At 30.7% G+C, this 6,163-nt stretch overlaps 1 protein-coding gene across 1 annotated transcript in view; it reads right to left on the bottom strand.

The window, feature by feature from the left end:
• Nucleotides 1–6,163, bottom strand: part of LOC132714331 (prion-like-(Q/N-rich) domain-bearing protein 25) — a gene marked incomplete at its 3' end in the record, with an annotated part of 43,868 nt that overhangs the window by 21,480 nt on the left and 16,225 nt on the right. The window lies entirely within an intron of this gene.

The following is a 6,163-nucleotide window of genomic DNA, read 5'->3' as shown; positions in this document are numbered from 1 at the left end:
TACCCGTCTCTGGCAATGAATTATGACCCTAAAAATTATTTTATTTCGTGGGTGGCAAGAATAAAACAATCACAGCTTTGTTGATGACGAATACATTTTGGCATGAAATTATTATGATTGAAGAAAATACACCTAAATGATAAAAGAATAGGTAAAAAGCACGAAAGTATAATACATAATAAACATAAATTTGCGACATTATTATAGATTTGTTTGTTGTTGTTTTTAACAATGAAAATACAGAATAAATATGGGACAGAAGATTTTAAGTCCCCAACATAACGTATCTTAAGTCCCAGATAAAATAATATAGACTATAAGTTCATTTAGTATAATTATATTCGTCTTTAAATTTTTGCCGGATTTTATCATTTTATTGATCATTTGTTTTGAACGACTAATAGATTAAAAGGTCACAAAGTTTAATCTATGTTATCTCACTTATACATTGGCGTGTTTAAAGCATAAACACTTCTAGTACTTGACTAGTTTTATCTTTACATCAAAGTGACCGACATATCTAAATATAAATACCCCCTCCAAAATCCGTCCATAATTGGACTTCCATTTTATTTTTTTTTGTTTGTTTTATTATCATGTTCCCTCTTACCAGAATTCAAGACCACTTAAAAATGAAAAAGTGGTGTCGCGTTAATTTTCTCACGTTGGTGTTCTACGGTCAGGGAGAGGCTGACACAAAAAACCGCAAACTTTAACAAGTGCCTGATAGCGGGGGGGTGGGGGACGGCGGCGGCGAAGGGGGGGGGGTAGTTTTACACGAGATCAGTGTTTTGTTGTTGTTGTTGTTTTGAAAATGATCAGATTTTGATTTATGATCTGGTGATATCGTTTGTGGGACAAAAATAAAGGAAATATCTGACCAATTTAAATAACTGTATGAGAAAAATGTCCTCTCCTTATTTTGATTTTAACTCCTTATTGATATTTTCTAAAGATCTTCAAATGTAGGTTACAAAAGAGAATGGCGAAATCTCTCAGTGTAAAAGCGTTAGTAACGATGAAATAGAATACATTATACTAAAAATATGTAGTAATTTAGAATTTTGTAAAAAGAGGTCATAAAGTAAAGTGATTTTCTTCCTGAAAACGTTCAGATTGTTTATTTGCTATACGAAATGATGCCGAGATCAAGAAATTGTCATCATTTATGCTCTAGCGAGCTATATTACATAAATACTGGATGAGTTTATCATATACCCGTGCCACTTTTGCGACTCCGTAAAAATGGTATTGCGGCCGTGCATACATTTTGACGTGCCGTCATTTGCAATATACAACAACAATAGCTTAAATAACAAAAAACAAAAAAACAAAAAACAAACAAAAAAAACGTGCTTAATGTGCTATATACGCTATAACTTCAACTCGTCCAATAAATTCAGTATTGATACTGCACTCATTCAATATGATCTATATATTGTCGTGTGCAACATATAGACGCGTCGGTTCAATACTGAATTTATTGAACGAGTTGAATAAAATATAATAACGAACCTACACGACCGTATATCTAATATTCTGTGTATCACATACCTAACTTATTTTAGTTATTGTATTTCTTCATTGTTGGATGTTTCACTAGAGTTAATGCCAGGCGAATGTTCTCTATGTTTCTTTGTACCCATGCTCATTTCAATTGGTGATCTTGCTGGTCTTTTTCCAGTGTATGTACTTTGCCTGTCCTCATCATCTATATGTGATAGTACTTGGAACCTATTTGGTGTTTGAATGTCTGTGGCCTGCACTCTATAATTTTGCTCATATGACCGCTTCGGATTTGATTTATATTTGGTATTGGTGTAGGTTGTTTTCTGTGCATAATTTTCATGTTTTGATGTATATGTTTTATGCTCATGTCGTCTAGGTTCATGACTTCTTTGTGTTTCTGATTCATTATTTTCTGGGAATATTCTTTCATTTTCAATATAAAGCTTGTCTCTGATTAATTTTGCACTTTTGCCGTTCTGTTTAGCTTCTTTCAGCTTTGGGTATAATTGTTTCCTTCTGTTTTCTATTTCATGTGGGAATTGTTCTCTGATCCCAAAATTTGTATCTTTTAGCATAACGGGGGCAGTGAATCTAATATTGTCTCTATCTTTCAAATCTTTAAATTTTGCTAATATTGGTCTAGGTTTTAACTGATCTCTTTTCCTTCTACCAAGTCTATGTACCTTTTCTAGCTGTATGTCTGTTTTAATTTCCAATGTATTTTTGATAAAAAAACTTTAATTTTTGTTCAGTATTTTCTGATTCACCAGGATTTATCTCATCTTCCCGTATGCCATGGAAAATAAGATTATATTGCATGCTGCGACATTGTAAATCTAAGATGGTTTCTTGTTGCTGTTCATGTTTACTTGACATGTCTTTTATTTCACTTTGCATGTTATTTAATTGCTTTTGTAGTGATTCCATATTAAATTCTACCTCTGTTTTTTCGTTTCTTATGCCTTCGTATAAATCATTAATGACCTCAACACTGTCTTGAAATTCAGTGATTTGTTTTCCCTGTGTATGTAAACGTTCATTGAGCATTATAACTTGGGCGTCAATTCTTTTAACTGTTTGTGGTATGGGGATAATTGCTTCAATTTTATCTTCTAGTTTCTTTATTTTGTCATTTTGAGACTGTAGAATTTGTTCTAGGTTTTGCCAGTTACTACCTTGTTTTTGCAGTTGGGATTCTATTCCATTTAATCTGGCATCTAATCTTGATTCTAATCCATGCAGAATATGAATCCATGGCGGTATTTCATTTAGATCTCGGTGAACAAATGGTGGGGGGTGTAATTGTGATAAATTACCCTGTGACACGTTTGTATTACTTGCCCCATATGTATCATTCATTTGATAGTTTATATGTTCAATATTGTGGGTGGGTGGGGGTGGGGGTGAGTAAAGTACATGCCGCGCTTGGCCGAGATGATGTACCGCTGATAATTGGCAACCTGTATGCGAATAATTATCATTGTTTATATCTATGTCTTTATTTGCGTTGTTTTGACATTCAAAATGATCACTTCTTCTATGCTGGACCTTTGATTTCTGTTTTCTAGTGGGTGGGGTAATATCACCTTGATCTTCAGTTGCTTTCATTTTCGCTATTTACCTTTCTTTTCTCTTAGAATTTGAGCAACGTTTCACACACATGTACTTACAATGTCATTCAGACTATTTTGCGTTAATATTTGTGTATTTATATCATCATATATCATAAATTAAAATCTGATCCGGTTTGTTTACATCTTACTGCCATCATCACGTGACCTTCCTCCGCGCTAAACTACCAAAGCATCTCCAGGGGAACCCACAGGTCCGTAATACAATGAATTATTACGTTGACATCATTTAGTATTAAACAACAAACCACGAAATAAATTTATACGTATATTTTAGCAGGTGTGAGATACATGATCCGGTCAAACATATAACAAACCTATATACAACAACAACAACATTTATTTAGCAATTAAGCATTACAATGCTTTTAGCCATAATATACAATTGACTTAAGGTGACAAATGACACGAGAAATCATTAGCAGTCAACGATACCAATATAATAATTATCAAATTTCTAAACTATTCCTTAATTTATTTGAAAAAAAAAATATTTTGATAAGTTTAACAATTGTCTTTCATTATCTGTGGACATCAGTCTATCGAATTTATTAGAGTTGGCCACCTACAAAAATATGGTTTGAAGTATTTTTTCCTTATTTCTCGATATATTGGGCAGACATGAAGAAAATGATACTCATCTTCAATTATTATCTTGGTTGCAAAATTTACATATTCTATTAGTTCGTTCTATATTAAGATTTATTATATGATCTAAATATAGCTGCAATCTCATTGGTCCAAACAGTAGTCAACAGAACTTTTTATAAAATCATATTTACTGGGTGTAGTATCATATTCACTGGCTGAATTGGATTTTCCCAGTCTAAAAATAGACTGAGGATCATACAGCGTAGACTGTTAATAACTCGTGTTGATTAAAAATAATTGTTGCTTTTTGTTCTTTATGGCATATTTCTCGGTTAAAATATCGTTACTTTACTATTATACTTCCTTTCACTGCCATAGGGACGGATTAAGCCGTCCCTGTTATTTACGGCGTATTTGCCATATGGACGGCTTTAGCCGTTTCTATAATAATAATAGTAATAATAAAAAAATATTAATAATAATAATAAAAATAATAATAAATATAAAGAAAATTATACCATCGACAATAATTATTATTATACTAACAGATTTGGAAACGCATATAATTATTATAATACTAATAACAAATAATAATAATTATATTAATTAATAATATAGTAATTTCTTAGAAAATCCTCCGGCAAATAGGTGAACAATAAAACAATAACCCTCTGGCAGCGAAAGGGTTAAAGGCTAAACCGCAATAATGAGTATAAACTTGAGTTACTTTTGTATGCAGATTTTCAGATTTTATTTTCAATATATGCAAAAGTCCCACAATAGCGGGAAACATAATCAGCGTTCGCGTAATCGTTGCACGCCTAACACGTGCGTCTTTTTTTCCACGCTCCAACGAGGCAAAATTTGTACATGTATATAATGTTGTACTTTTTGTGATTGTTTTATTTCTTAGCCTATTCATATAATAAAACAATTATTGACTAGTGAGCTATTTAATATGATGTGATATTCACCGGCAGAAAGTCATATTGACCTCGGCTATCGCCTCGGTCAATATGTCATCTGCCGGTGAATATCACATCATATTCAATGGCTCACTAGTCAATAATTGTATAATCTACCTCTTTCTATTTCTAAATATGCGAAGATAATCTAAATCTACTAAAGGCAATCCGAAATTTCCTTTCACTTATTGAATTTAAATATGTTTCAAAGTTAAAAGATAATTTAAACCTACAGTAAATAAGTAAACGTTGTGATATATCACACATATAACAAACATATATCACACATATAACAAACATATATCACACATATAACAAACATATATAATACATATAACAAACATATATCACACATATAACAAACATATATAACACATATAACAAACATATATCACACATATAACAAACATATATCACACATATAATAAACATATATCACACATATAACAAACATATATAACACATATAACAAACATATATAACACATATAACAAACATATATCACACATATATCACACATATAATAAGCATATATCACACATATAACAAACATATATCACACATATAACAAACATATATAACACATATAACAAACATATATCACACATATAATAAACATATATCAACATAGCAAATAATATAATCTTCTAGAATAAAATATGATTATTAATCCTAAAAATGCTCATACTAAATCACTTAGAATTTTAATATCAACAGTTTTCAAGCAATATATTATACAAATATCCAAATAATACATTTCTATTGTTTTTTGATCAATTTTTGAAATACTTCTGGAAAATGTGCCCGTTGAAGACCAAACCCCTTTAAAATTGAATTTAGACGTACAATGGGAACGTCTTAAGCATCATAATAGTTTAAAGATTAATATAGTAATGCTTACTACGCTAAATATCTTAAATGAACTTGCCTAACTTTCAGCAAGGATTCAATTTTTTAGTGAAAATTTAACAAAAGCTGTCCAAGGATCAGCTTGCCCACTTTTCTCTGTATTTGATACTTTGATAGTATGGTAATTTAAAGTGAAGAAGAAAAAGGGACATAATTCTGATATACTGTTCACCAATTATATTTCCTTAGTAATTCAACAAGTATTTCAAGCTAGAAGAGAATATCAATGATTTTTTTTGAATAAATGATGAGAATATTTGATAAAGAAATTTTTTATAAAGAAATGAAAGGGAGATAATTTAGCCAATATATTATTCGGGTTGTCTGCCCTTTAGTCATGGCTTTTAAATTTTGAAGTGAATAATAATCCAAATTTAAAATGAATATCTTTGATTGTTTTTGAGATATAAACTTAAACAAAAAGGCCAACAAAAAAAAATAACTGAAAAATGGGTATAATTTTAAGATTATCTGCCCATGTGATATTTTATCAGGTGATGAAATTGGACAAGTAAACAAAATTAAAATGAATGGTTGTGACAGTTTCTGAGTAAATTG

The sequence above is a fragment of the Ruditapes philippinarum genome, unplaced genomic scaffold, assembly GCF_026571515.1.
Source record: "Ruditapes philippinarum isolate M1 unplaced genomic scaffold, ASM2657151v2 ctg7131_1_1_1_1, whole genome shotgun sequence".
Lineage (NCBI taxonomy): Eukaryota > Metazoa > Mollusca > Bivalvia > Venerida > Veneridae > Ruditapes > Ruditapes philippinarum.
The sequence above is the reverse complement of the archived record's forward strand: the minus strand, read 5'-3'. Positions and strand labels throughout refer to the sequence as shown.